A 15,444-nucleotide genomic window follows, 5' to 3' on the forward strand; every position below is an offset into this window, starting at 1 on the left:
CCAGCCCCCACCATATGAGTGGCTCAGCACCGAGCCAGAACTATTCCTTTATAGAAAGTGCCCCTACTCTAGAGTCCACCAGGGGGAGGGAGTGCCTTGAGCAGCAATCAGCCACTTCTGTTCACCATAAGAGAGGTAACGGATGCAGCAACATACACCCTCGGCTGTGTAGAGTCATACGGGCCCCAAAGTTAGGCCCGCCAATGGTAGTATGCCCATGTGTATTGGAAGACTGTAATGTGTCTTGTGGCTGGACAGCTGGCTTATCTACGTTACCAATATCGCTCATGACGACAGAGGTAGATGGGGAAGGATGCCTGCACTGCTGCCTGATCGGTTGTGATTGCCCCGTCGGTGAATTGACCCAGGGGCCCAAGTGTCCCGACTGTGAGGTGCAGTTCCTGAAACCCAGACTGCCGCAGCCTACAGAACCGCCAGAGAAAGAGGAGGAGGAGCCTGACCTCTCTACTAAAGTGAGTTACACTGCTAATCAGTCTGTCTTAATCCCAGAGGCTTCAGGGGGCCTGTGTGTCCAAAGCAATGTTCCAGACACTGTTGCAGAAACAGATTATTTTCCCCCTGGGAATGAAATAGACTGCAAGGGGTTACACCCTAACGTGTATGTGGCCCGGCAATTGCAAGGAATAGATGCACTCGCGCTAATGTGCCCCTGCCTTCAGGAAGCCTGTGACAAGGGAGTCGACATATTCCAGTTCCCTCTAGGCTTCAAGACAACCGAGGTGGAAGGAGAAATGTGTATACAATGTTTTAGTACCACCTGTGACGTGTCTAGAGGCGAACTGGCGTGGGAGCCCAAATGTGCCTGCTGCGGGGCATATTTCTTGAAGCCTATTATGCCCCAGCCTGCAGAATCCACAGAGAAAACTGATGTGACTGATCTCTCTACCCAGGCGGTTGAAGCCGCTGCTATTCAACCTACCCCAGCTATAGAGGTTGCAGAGGGCTCGTGCGCCCAATTGGACCTTCTAGACTCGGTTCCTGAGCCGGAACCATCGATGTTGGTGTTACCAAATGCAGAGTCCCAGATGGGGACAGAAGATTCCATTCATATAAGGATCCAGCAGAGGAACGGCAGAAAGACCCTCACTACAGTAAAGGGCATCGCTGATGATTACGATAAAAAGAAACTAGTTAAAGCCTTTAAGAAGAAATTGGTCTGAAACTTGTCCTGCATTTGTTGAAGCAAATTCTGAACCACCACGGTCAGATCCTACACGTTCTTTGGGTCCGACTCCGACATCCAGGTTCTCTTTCTACAACCCCAGATGTCAGTTCCGGACCCGGTTCCTGAGCAGGAACCTCAGATGCCAAAACCGCAGAGCGGGGTGACTGCCCAGAAAAAGAGGGGTGCACATCCGCTAGTGGCACCGGAGCAAGACTGTTTGCTGTTGATAGCCAACAGTGAATACAAGATACCCAGATGCTGTCCCCCTGTGGAAGTATCTCTTCTCTCTCCTATCACTGACACTGATCCGCCATTAGTGGTGATGCGCCAGCCGGCAGACCACTCCTGCAAAGACCCAGAGCCAACTATCTCGGCGGATACAGAGCCTGCTGTGGGTCCGTGTGCCATAGATGAGGTGTATCCAGATGCTGCCGCTTGCTCTGTGGTGGGCCCGTGTGCCTGAGGTGAGATTGCTCATGACCTGGCGGTGGGCCCGTTGTACATTGACGTTCCCCAACAGCAAGTGCATGTGCGGCCGGAACCGCAGAAGAGTCCCACGGCTGTGGCAACTCCCAGGGTGTCGGAGGAACAGTCGGAGATGAGACCAGAGGAAGAGGATCCCATTGCAAGCCAGTGGAGTGGTGAGATACCCTCTTACTCCCCACAGGCTCTGATGGAGGCGCCGGACGTAGAAGAAGAAGAGGAAGTTACGTTGCGGGACCCAGTCCAAAATGGTGGCTCTCGTCAACCTGGGAGCCTATGCGTTCCAACTCAAATGGTCCCAGGACTGGGATCCAACGCTCCCGAGTTTACAGAAAATGATTGCTACCAGGCGGTGCAGGATCAACAGTGTGTACCGGCCATCTGCCAAGTGGAGGGACAATTCAACTCTACCCTGATGTCCAGTGCAGCTGAGGTGGTAACAGTCAGCATTCCTGATGACCTCCTGAACACCGTGAATCAATGCAGTGGTAAGGTATCAACCCTTTACCCCCTGCAGGATGTAATAGAGACATTGCTACTTGCTCGCTTCCCAGTGGAAGTCTCCCAAGTGCTTAGGGATAAGGACTGTGTTGTGAGTGATCCAGGGAAATTTGCCTCCTCTAAGCACAACATGAAGCGTTTCATTCGCCATGTGGTGGACCGAGGAAAGTGTCAAGACCTCCTGGCCTACCGCATCCATGCCTAAAATGGCCGTGTAAAGGTCTGGCCAAGAGACACTGTGCTATTCCATCCACCAGGGGGAGGAAGTAGTATGGAACCAGTGACTGTTACACCTGGCCATGAGGTTGCAGAGGCTCACAAAAGTCAAAGTGAGGTATCCCCACATTTTCAGTTAGGGGCACCCCACAATTGGTCTCAGCAAACAGCTAAAACTCAGCTGGCCTCAGAAATAACTGTTATGATGAAGCTATGCACTGTTGATGTTAAAGCACCTGTGATAAGTTGTATATACTATGCCCTGCATTTTTATTATATAACTCTGTGGTGTGTGACGCTGTCCTCCAAGCGGGAATGTTGGTATTTCCACCAGGGGAAGAATGTAGCCAGGTCTAGCCAGGTCTTGCCAGGTCCCCTTTGGCTCCCCGGTTCACCATTGAGAAGGCAGAGAGGCAGGAAGGCCCTCTAGAGGTTGCGCAGGTGCAGTTAAGCATAGCGACGGCCATTACAGCTTCGCACAGGTGCAGTAAAGATAGCGCACGTGGTCCCAATGCTAAAGAGGTCCTGAGTGGACTACAACTACCAGCAGCCTCTGGGGACTGCCCTTTCACCCACATCACTTGCAGCCAGCTAGCAAATAGGGTTTGCAGCTTCTCCTGTGGGAGAAGGATACAATGTTGCAGGGACCACGCTAGTCAGTTGGAGCTGGGAGCAGGAAGAGGGAGGAAGTGTGTAAGGAGCAAGTGGCTCTTACACTAGGCAAGGTTACCCCCAGGCCCCAGGTAGGTCCCACTTCCCACTAGGTTAGTGGGTAACTCATAGGGAAGGCCCCTTAGGTAGGGACCCTGCCCATAGGTGAGTGTAAGTCTAGTCAAGGACACAGCTGATGTGCTGTGTGCTCTGACAAGAAGAGACAGTGTTGTGTGCAGTGCAGCTAGAGGAGATGCTTTGGCTGTGTCAGGGAAAGGCCCCTCATAGGAAGCAGGGGGGGGGTTGCTTTCTAAGTTATACAGTGTGTGTGATATCACCAGTGCCAGTTGCACGTGGTGAGCTGCCAGAGTCTGGGATCAGACAGAAGCTACAGCAAGAGATCTTCTGCATGCAGGGGCTAGGGTAGATGTATACCCCAGGGCCCAGTTAGTCCCCTGAGACACCAGAGGAATACTGTATGTGATAGGGTCTGCCTTAAGACAGGGACTCCTTCATCATAGCCAGAAGAGGAAGAGACATGCTGCAGGACAGTGCCTGACTGCCCATGCAGCCTGAGTGCAGAAAGAGTATCCATTCCTGCAGAGAGCAGCGCAGTGCGGCGTGGGATCACTGTGCGGTGTTGCTGAGTCCAAGGATTATCCTTATCAGGAGCAGTGATCAGGGAGGTAGTAGAATAAGTGCACCACCGGGCCCCAACACAGGGAAGCGCTATCACTCACACTCTCTTTATAGTTGTGGACACTCACATTATTATCAAAGGAACTGAGGGTGATGGATGATGGGTGAGGGGATGGTATGCATTCAGGGTGATGCACGGTTATACATATGATGTATTGATGTTATGCAAAGAGAGTTTCATTGAAGTTATCATTCATGCTCAGTAAATACTGTTTATTCACATTGTGTGTATTTACTGTATGTTGTTCTGGTGAGGGCACACTCCCACCACGTTGGGATCCCTCATCAGTGGAGGCGCTGCACCGAGTGTAAGTATATACCCAAGGTTGCCCGTGGCGGAAGCTCAGCCCTCCTGGTTGCCAAACAGGTACAGCACCACACTGATAAGTAGTCAGATACACCTACCCACCTCAATCTCACTTAGGGTGGAGGAAAGAGGGCTACATACCCTTGTCACAGGAGACCAGGTTAATCAAAACTTTTTCCTACAGAATCATCTGATTGAACAGGACACTGCAGTAAAATAAATTGAAATCTATTCCAGCATTTGACATACACACAAAGTAACACAATTTACACTGTTAACACACTTACTGGGAACGGGGCTAATGAATAAAATATTCCTTTAAACGAAATTGTCACAAACGACCACTGTAGGAGCCCTTTCCAATGACCGGGTGATACTCACTAAAGTCCTCGAACGCAATTCGGCATGCAATCCCAGCCGTGACCACTACAGCCTCAAAAAGCAGGACTTAGAAAATGTTCTCAGTCAAATTCTTTGAAGCCGGCTCGTGTCTATTCAGCACAGAGCATCTTTGAATTTGCCGCTGATGTTTTGGCACTTGGAATCTGAGGTCCTGATTGGCTGCAAGGTTTCTTATGAGTTTCAGAGTCTCATTCAGAAACAACTACAACCAATCAGCACATGGGAATTCTCCTGCCAGCCTGTCACCGATTTTCCAGTATTCTATAGCCGGGTGGGCACTGATTTGGACTCTGCTATGAGGCATGCATCGACCTGGCATCTCTTCCTCTTAGCATATCTATCTCACCCGCTGTCCAGGCTCGCTGTCTGGGGCAGGGCAAATGGTTGCCTGATAGCCCTTTGTTATCCCAGGATGGAGGTACTCAAGTATAACTGCAGTACTCCTCCTGTTCTAACACCTTGGCATCCCTGAGGCTTTCAACTCCGGATCTCGAGTAGACCCAGAGGTGCCAAGCTTCGTAGCCATCTGGTCTCTCAGAACCACAGACTTGGAATCCCTCAGTCAAAGATATACATGGTTATATGCATTCACATTTATTAAATAAAAACCTTTAATAAAAACTCTTGCTTATGTGTCTGTGTGTTTTACTGGTATAAGTCTTCTATTCCTGTGGCAGGGATAGAATAAAAATATGTGTTCCCTATTCTTATCAGCCTTATTCCTGGCACACTGCATAACCCTGACTTTACGGTACCCTCACAATGAAAACCCTCACAGCTTTGAAACATAGCTGGAGCACCCCCTGAACTTCTATACCAAGTTCAGGGTGACTGGGCATGGTCTGGGAATCCCAACTTATACTAGGGACTCCGGGACTGTTCTGGGGATACCGTGATCCCCCATGCCTGATTTTCTTTTCCAGCCTGTGCTTAAGCAGGGAACACTGGCGGTGAGTCACAAGAACATTTCCAGTGTAAGATTGTGCCTGAGCACTGTGCTTCAATGTGCCCAAGAATCTTACCTGATTCCCGGGTACATTTCTGGATGCCCCATAACTCGGAAACACCGCTACATTGCACCAATCTGATAAAAGATTCTCCGCAAAACCCACCCTTAAACTTACAGCCTCGCGAGCTCCACTGCCCAGCACCTCTGGAAAGGCAAAACACAGAAAATATTGTATTGTCGCATAATCCTTACACAGTCTCAGTAATACATATATGACAGCTGGTCCAAGAGCTGGCACTCTAGGACCTTTACTCATGGTTTATGGGTAACCAAGTGGGCTTAACCTTTATTATGGAGCCTTGCTCACCGTCAAAGGCCTAGTCACTAAGCGCCGAAAAGCCACTTATCGAGGCCTTTACGTCATAAAGCCTACTGCTATTCAGCAAGACCCGATAAGTCAGCTATAAAAGTTATTTTTGGCAAATGTTATTTTCAGAGAAAAAAGAAACGCCAAACGAGCAGCGGGAAGCAACTTATCGGCAGGTTTTTCAAACTCGGCCAATTTTAATAGCCCCAATTAGCTTATTGAGGCTAATAACGGCTCTAGAATAGAGATTTCCTCTCAAAACCCTCCCGTCAGGAAAAGTTGGCTGGAAGGTGGTGAGAAGCTGCCGATAAGTGGCGAGAGGGGACTTTTTCCTACATTGGATTGACCCACAGGATTTGAACATGGCGGGGATACCGGCACCCCATAACGGAGCCTGTACCTCAGGAAGTAGGAGGTCCTCTGACTGAAATTAATGCGGTTCAGCTTCAGAGACACCCTGCTACACTATTGTAGTGTTAAAATTTAAATACACCCCCATATGTTAGAGGCACAGGTTGACTGACTATTTCAGCCTTTCTCTTACTGCACGTCTCTTACAGACAGGTAGACAGGTAGGATTAACACAGCAGGGACCCCTACTGTGTTAATCCATGGGCCATCTTAGTCTCAGTATTGTCTGTCGCGTCAAATGTTGAAAGGATCTCTGGGAGATCTCAAAAACAATTTGAAAAATGGTCGGATAACGGCCACTGCATGTGTAGTAGGCAGTCTTTTCAATATATGATATAACGTTCCACCCACTATCTTCCTACCCTGCCTATTAAAGGGAAGAATCAGCTAACCCCTTGTACTACACCTTAGCAAGTACTATTATATGAAATTACGTATTTACTAGTTGGAATTTATGTTCTAATAGCAGAATAATGTGGCAGACTTGGTCTGCATTTATTTATTAACAGACCGTGTTCTATCAATGTACAGGTTTACCAATATAGGCAACACTATACTGCCAGGTATAGCCTGCTTCTGTCCATCAAGAGTTAAACCTACAACCACTACCTTATATATAGGTTTCATGACAGGTTCTTTAAAAACTGAAGTGAAGTCTGTCAGGGGTTATACCTATAACCGTGGGATATATTCTCCCTATTATTAACTGTGTTTGTTCACCTTGTAATTATATGTCTGTTATTGTCCTATTTATTTTAACTTTATACCCATTAAAAGTTACATTTGAATTCTGTCACTATTCAATGAATTGAGTGCTAGCTAAGGGGGTCCTGTTCTTGTCTTGGCAAGTTTTGTTTTGCTATAAATTATTAGCCCCAGGCACCTTTTCAATATATACGACTGTTGCAAGTGCTATCCTCTCTCTCCCCACCTTCCCCTTAACTAACTAATACAAATGTCACAAAAATGTATAACATTCTTAACAATTGTATAAATGGATGGACATATATACACGAACAAAATAGAAAAAGGCTAAATGCAATCATATAGAGAATGGAGACATCTGGATTTATAATATATATATATATATATATATATACAAATATAACTGTATGCTCATCTGCATGTCTTAGGCAGGTCTGCAACCCCGCCTTTCCCCATTATCACCCAGCATACAGCACTTCCACTGCAGCAAGGGATTCTGGGAAATGACATGCAAATGAGCACACAGTGTCACTTTTTGCCTCAATAACCATTTTTAACATGGTTCCCTATAGGCTTAAGTTTGCTGCATGGTCACAGCTTTGAGCACAGCCAGGGTTAAGGTGCATACCTTATAGGGAACCATGTTAAAAATGGTTATTGAGGCAAAAAGTGACACTGTGTGCTCATTTGCATGTCATTTCCCAGAATCCCTTGCTGCAGTGGAAGTGCTGTATGCTGGGTGATAATGGGGAAACGCGGGGTTGCAGACCTGCCTAAGACATGCAGATGAGCATACAGTTATGTTTGCATATTTGCTTTCCTGTGGAGGGTTTTTGTCACTTTTTTTACTCACCATAACTTAACTCAGTATTATGGTTTAGCCTATCCCATAGCCTCTCTTGCATTCCCAGTAAAATCAACCCCACACTGATGAGACCCATCAAGGTCGAAACAGCTGTCTGTGGGTGGTTTTCTGGGTATGCACCTTAACCCTGGCTGTGCTCAAAGCTGTGACCATGCAGCAAGCTTAAGCCTATAGGGAACCATGTTAAAAATGGTTATTGAGGCAAAACGCGACACTGTGTGCTCATTTGCATGTCATTTCCCAGAATCCCTTGCTGCAGTGGAAGTGCTGTATGCTGGGTGATAATGGGGAAAGGTGGGGTTGCAGACCTGCCTAAGACATGCAGATGAGCATACAGTTATATTTGCATATTTGCTTTCCTGTGGAGGGTTTTTGTCACTTTTTTTACTCACCATAACTTAACTCAGTATTATGTTTTATATATATATATATATATATATATATATATATATATATATATATATATATATATATATATATATATATATATATATATATATATATATATATATACTGTATATATCAAAAATGTACAATTCATTATGTTTATAAAAGTAAAAATGATAATAAAAATGAATAAATTAAATATGAAAATGTATGTTTTGTACTTTTAATGAAGGAGTATTATTTTCTCTAATGTACTGCAGTCTTACATTTTCAGAATCATCACATTACCCCCTTTATCAGAAAGTTTTATAATAATACTTTCATCCTTCTGTAGCTCACTCAACTCTTTGTGCTCTTTGTTTCTTTGCTGTCTGTGTTTTTGGATTTTGGAAAAGTGTTCTAAGTCTCTGTTGACAATTTGGGCAAAGAACTGAACATTTTCACTTATTTTTCATAAATGGGGTAAATCTAGAATGTGTTTTTAAGTCTACCACAGATTATATAAATTATGGTGGGTAAAAAAGTGACAAAAACCTTCCACCGTACAGCTTACAGTAAATACAAATATCACTTGCGAGCACATTCACATCTCAGACAGGTCTCAAAGCAAAAAGGCCAAAAATACAAATCCATATATACAGTAGTCGCAGTAACTGAAAAAACGAAAAAACGAAATGCCTCACTGGGGAACATGTAGAGTGGAAAAGTTCATGGCTCATGAAAATCCCGACAGTAAGTTTAAATGCTGCAGTTGTATGTCTTGTAAAGAAAGTAGATGTTTGTTAATAAAGATTAGTGTCCCTGCAGTGATGTTTTTGACCCTCCTGGTCTTTCTATCTGACTGATATTAGCGACTAACCACTAAGGTGCTGAAGGGATTAAATACTGCACCGACACACTTTATTTGAGCAAATACCCAGTATGTACCTGGCAGATACCTGGAATGCGCCGCTCCTCACCTCTGACAAGCCCCGTTGTGTTTGCCTTCCCAGCCTGGGTTCATGCCTGGCTGACGGGCGGCTGATCTGTTAAATGATAATGATTAGGATTTAATAGGCTGCAATGCTTCGCGTGTCTACCAGATGGCATAAATTCATGAATTGTAATGCAGTATATATATATATATATACTGTGCAGTATTGCAGCCAGCGGGAATAAAATGCTTCAATCCCTGCCTGGAAAATAACCCAATGCACTCAGGCAGAAAACAGTCACAAACCTCAATACACCCGGGTATACCCGAATTCGTGGGACTAGCCGAGCTCGAATAAAGTGTGTCGCCAGTGTACCAGTGCCCAGTTGATTGGGTTGGAGGTGGTGGGTAAAGGTGGTAGTTGACCCATGGTGGGTGTTTATGCCTACTGGGAGGGTTGCGGGAGGAGTTAACTGTAACGGTGAGGGGGGTAACTAGGCCATCAATAAAGGTATTATGCCCAGATGGTTACCTCTGATCCATATTTGATCCATATTTGGGGTTTTAGAGTGTCAGCTCTGGAACCTGTTTGTTGTACATGCAATGTATGTAATTGTGCGACAATAAATCATTTTCTGTGTTTTACCTTTCCAGGTGTGCCAGCAAGCAGAAATTGCAAGGCTATTAGTTTCAAGGGGAGTTTTACAAGAGAAAGTTTTGTCAGAATGTGTCTACGTAGCCGGATTCCAAAGTTGCTGGATACCCCAAAATGTACCGGGAATAAGGTTGGATTCTCGGATACATTGAGACCCATTGCTCCGGCAAAATCTTCCCTTGAAAACGCTTGCGTGACTCACCATTAGGACTCCCTGCTTCAACACAGACCAGAAAGGTAAATGGGGCATAGGGATGTGTGGTATCCCTGAAACAGTAAAGGGGTCCCTAGTATAAGGGGAGATTCCCAGTTAATGCCCTGCTCACCCAGAACCTGGTAAAAGGGTTCTGGGAGTACTCCAATCATATATAAGTGTAACAGTCAGACCCCCACCCAATCTCATATTGGCCCCTGTGGGTGTAATCTGCTCCCAATTACATGTATGTGTGTTGTGGTGCACCTGCTGGCAACAGGATTCCTGAGTCTCCCGCATGTTGGTAAGAGGAAATATCACCATGACAGGCGTCTGAGGTAGTGTGCTGAGTCCTACTCACATTTGGTACAGCGCCTCCACCCCATCAGGATCCCTACAGCAGCAGGGAGGAGTATCTGACGGGGAACTCCTAGGTGCATCTTCATGGGGAATAACTCAACACTCACACAGGAAGGATATCTTGAACCAGGGCATCTATAATTGCATGTCTCTTGGCAGACTGCCCATCACAGCGGCCAACACTTAGCCGCACATTTCGATGAGGTACTCCATGCAGAAGGTTCCTCCTCTCTCTTAATTGAGTTGCTCTCCCACCTCTCCCCTAAGGGAGACCACCAGCTGTGCCAGGTCCCTGGACACAGTGTGTAATCAGATTGTCACTTGCCACTCTGACAGACAGACTTGAACTGCTGCAGACACTTAGGATGAACATAACACACTAACTTTTGGGTGTGCTGTGCAATATATAGGCTCCAGAAAGACCCACCTCTATGTCACTAACAGTGGACACAAAGCATGCTGTCACTTCCTTTGCTACATATATGACACATCAAAGGGGTTTGAGGGCAAACCTCCATGATCACTACTGTCAACCCTGCCTTCTTACCAGGATTACTGCCAGCAAGGGAGAGATCTGTACACCAATTTAACACATGGCTACATAAGGTTGCAACGGTTTTTATGAAGGGAATGAAATACAGCCCTGAGAATGAACCTAAGCATTTTTTCATTCTACTTTGGGACTTAGAAAAAATATGGGAAAAATATTCTGTTTCATAATGTTCTAATAGCACAGAAGGCTGTGCGGATTTTTAAAGTCTAAGTCAGTTTTGCAGTGTGTGAGGGATATGGCTAGTGGGAATAAAAGTAAAGAGTCTCATTCTATCTCTCATAACCAGAAGACTTAGACAGAATAAAAGTGTAAAGTATATTTTATTAAACAGGTATGTTTAAATGTATTATGCTTGTGCTCTGTAAAATAAGCTGGGACTTTCAAAGACAGTATTCTGAGTGAGCCAGGGGGCTACCGAACTGTGGTGCCACTGTGTCTACTCGAGGTCCGGACTTGAAAGCCGCAGATGCTGCCAGAGTTGTGAAGAAAATTTTGGCAGGAGAGCTAAGTGAAGTACCCATGTCCTGGGATCAATACATGCCGCTCCGGGTAGTATTCGCCTTCCCAGACCTGGAGGCGCCTAGCCCTGTGGATGGCTTCTGCATAGCAAGTGGCTAAGGTGGCAAACTCGCGAATGCCCTTGTTTCATTCAGAAGATCCGCTTGCCCGGCTTCAGAAGGCTGGCAGCCATCTGATTGGCTGGTTGAAAAGTTCCCACACTGGGATTGGCTGTTGTTTTTTGTGAATGAACTCAAAAATACTATAAGAAATCCTGCTGCCAATCCGGACGAGAGATTCTAAGTGCCAATAAAGTAGCGGCAAAGTCGAAATCACCAAAAGATGCTATGAGAGAAATACCAGAGAGCCGGGTTCAGAAATGTCAAGGCGAGTCCCACGTTTTTGGGCCAAGTTCTGAAAAAAGAATTTACTGTAGCAATCGCGGCTGGGATTGCAAGCCGAAAAAAGTACCAGGATGTTTGGGACTATCCCCCCGTCAAGGGATTTCGGCAGCTCCGGAGCAAATACAGCGGTGGCGTCAGGAACTTCATGCAGATTTGAGTTCCAGGACATTTTGGGCCAAGTCCCGGTCAACCTAAAGATTTTGTTTTATGGACTGTTTCACCGAGGAAAGGCTAGTTTTGCAGCCCAGACCCCCAGTAACTGTGTTTTATCTTGTATTTTGTAATTTACTGTGTGTACGTCTGTTTCTATGGAATAAATGACAATTTGCTTTACTATTTGCTTTTGCTCAGTGATATGATCCTCATATAAAGGTGTAAATGCCTGGTCTCTTGTGACATTAACCCCTTTATTACTTTAACGGTAGTAACCAATAAGGTAATGAAGGGGTTATCTCCTCTGCAACCTTCATGATAGGCCTAGCCACCGTCCCTGGGGCAACTGTCCCCTTCACCCACCCCCTCTACCCCCAACAAACAAGCTACTCTAGTTTAACCTCTTCATTACCTTAGTGGCTAGCACCGCTCAAGCTCCTCTCCGAGATTACTACACACTTGCTCTTTATAGTTTTTGTTTAAGGGTTTTGGCACCTCCAACTCTCCCCTTCCCGAGCCTACGGTGGCTGACAGAGAGTCCTATTATATACACAGATATACACACATATACACACACACATACAAATATATAACAAACACATACACACACATTTATATATACACACATACATATACGCCACAGTTATACACACACACTTATATACACTGTAACGTTAGTGGTTAACCAGACTCACTAATAAAAGTTTTGCCCACTTGGTTGTCCCTGAGCTGTGTTCTGGAGTCATAGAGTACAAGCTCTTGGACATAACTATTGTACATGTACTGCTGTGCATTGTATGTAAAATGTGCGACATTACAGAATTTTTGTGCTTTACCCTTTCCAACAGTGCTAGCAAGCAGAGATTGCTAGGCTATGAGTTTCATGGTGGGTTTTGTGGATAAACTTCTTTCAGATTGTGGCTATGTAGAGGGGCTCCAAAGTTACTGGATAAACCAAAACCTGTACACAGGAATCAGGTCTAATTCTCAGGCACATGAAAGCACAATGCTCCAGGTCAAAATCCTACCATGAAAACATTCTTGTGACTCACCACCAGGGTTTCCTGCTTCAGCACAAACAGGAAAGGTAAAAATAGCATCAGGGATTAAGTTATCCCCTGAATGGTTCAGGGTCTCTCACATAAGATGGGATGCCTAGTTCATGCCCAGATCACCCTAATCCTGGTATAAGGGGTTCAGGGGACTGCTCCAGCCAGGTATAAGGTTGAGCCACAAACAAATCCAGAGAGAATGTGACGCACAGACAAAAAGATTGTGTCCACAACGTAATAAAAAATTGGTCTTTTATTCGTCCATATGAAGAAATAGAGGTGAAAACCTAATACATGTTTCGTCCCCCAGCACTTTTTGAAGGAAGATGGCAAACCACTGAAGAACTGTGTCTGGTTTATTCTCTAAGCCCCCGTACCAGTGCTGTGGACTTATATAGAAAATACTGATATGATAGATCCGACACTAGAGCGCTTGCATCACTGAACATTCTCTGCATAGGTATAAGGCTGAGGAGTTTTTATTAGAATAAAGAAAAGTCTACGTTTGCAGAGTACAAGGGATGTGGCTGGTGGGGACAGACAGTTTAGTTATCCCTCACACCAAAAGACTTAGGGGATTTCTAATAAAGTGTGTCAAGCATTTTAGTATGTTTGCCTGACTCTGCTATAGGGGTTCAGGGGTTCTCAAGCCATGTATGAGCAGGTTTTTATTAAAAATTAAAGTAAGAAGTTTATTTATTGACTGTCAGAGATATGGCTAGTGGGGAAAAAGAGTTACAGTTGTCACTCTATCTCTCACACCAAATAGACTTAACACATTTTAATAAAGAAGAGTAGAAAAGTATAGTTTTTTTTAAGCTGGTATGTTTTAAAATGTTATATACTTTTTCACTGTAACATAAACTGGGTCGTTGTCCTGCTCAAGACTCAGAGATGGGCCTATGGCTACTAGGGTGTGGAGCCAGCAAGTCTGATTCCGTAGATCAAAGTCACACATGCTGGCAGAGGTGTGAAAGCCATCTAAACAGGATGGCTGAGTTAAATGTCCCTGTCCAGGGAGGATTGCAAGCCATCCTGGCAAGCAGTCACCTCCCAAGTCGGAGTGGCACCTGGCCTCTGCATGACAAGTAGGCAAGATGGCAATTTTCACATATGCCCCTTTGTCATGCTGAAGCTAGAGGTTCCACAAGACTGGAAAGCAGATGAGTGGCTAGAGGTAAAATTCCCACGAAGCTGTAAGAAATTGGGGGACACGTCCCCCACGGCGTGCCTCCCCCCCTTACCTGCTCCGAGTGCTGCCGTGTAAGGAATCCACTCCTGGCTTTGACTATAGCCTTGCAGACCTCTGCAGTTGCAAGCTTCCTCTGGCAATCACGGGCACATGTGCTGCCTTTCATTGCAGCTTCTGCCCTGTGCCCTATCATTGGAGGAATGCTCCCACACCCTTCCCCTGTGATTGGATCTCCGCCCTTTATAGGTTGGGCTTTGGCTCTGAATCAGAGCCGAGCATAATTCCTACCCTGGACGTTACTGTCTCTGCCACAAGCCACCCTGGTTTGTCTCCTGTTGTACTAACCTCCCTAGTTCTCATCCCTAGTTCCTGTTTCCTGAGGCCTGCTGCTAGTTCCATGCAGAGGCCCGTTCCTGACTCCTGTGCTGAAGCATTGTTGCTTGAGGTCTGCTGCTAGTTCCATGCAGAGGCCCATTCCTGACTCCTGTGCTGAAGCGTTGTTTCCTGAGGCCTGCTGCTAGTTCCATGCAGATGCCCGTTCCTGACTTCTGTGCTGAAGCGTTGGTTTTCCCGACGCTGCCCCGCGGTATACTTTGGCCAGCCTGCTGTCTCCCCTTGCTGAGACCGGCATCATGGGCTGAGGCCGCTCCTCACGCAGAGGCCACTCCCGCGCTCACGCTCCTAAGCTGAAATGGGGAAATCCTGACTACCTGTTGACGAACTCCTGCTTGAATAACGACGATCCTGCCTTCTCCAATCCAGACCTTGCTATGTACGACTACAAACTGCGCACTCTGGATCAGTCTGCGCGGACTAAGGTCGGTGATTATATAACCCCACCTCAGCCCCGCGGTCCTGTCCCGGTTTGTGGCGAGCACAATCGTAACATGCCGCACCCGCTGTTCGGTCTGCCCGCCGGGTCCCTGCCTCTGTCAGCCAGATGCCGCCCCGCTATCCCTCCTCTGCGGCACATGCCGCCACTGCCTCCATGCCTCTGGGTCGCGCACACAGGAGCGTTACAGGGTGCGCGCGCACCCATTCCTTTCTGCCCTCACTTTGCAAGGCTGGCCCCGCCCCCGGCAATTGCAGGATGCCACCTCACTCTCCCCAGTCACGCACCTGGCTCCCATCTCCTCTATGTCCCTGAGCCTATCACAGGGACTGCCTGGACGCACCTCCGCCCCACTTCTACCCCCTTTTGGTCTACCGTAGTATATTAACCCCAGTCCGTCCTCTCCTTCCTTGCTCTGCATAGCATCTCGTGGCTTTGTGCTGTTCAGAGTTCTGTGCCTGGCTCTCTTCTGTGTTTCAGCTCTCGTTCCTGAACCTGCCCTCTGTGTAC

The sequence above is a fragment of the Ascaphus truei genome, chromosome 1 (genome assembly GCF_040206685.1).
Source record: "Ascaphus truei isolate aAscTru1 chromosome 1, aAscTru1.hap1, whole genome shotgun sequence".
In the NCBI taxonomy this organism is placed as follows: Eukaryota; Metazoa; Chordata; class Amphibia; order Anura; family Ascaphidae; genus Ascaphus; species Ascaphus truei.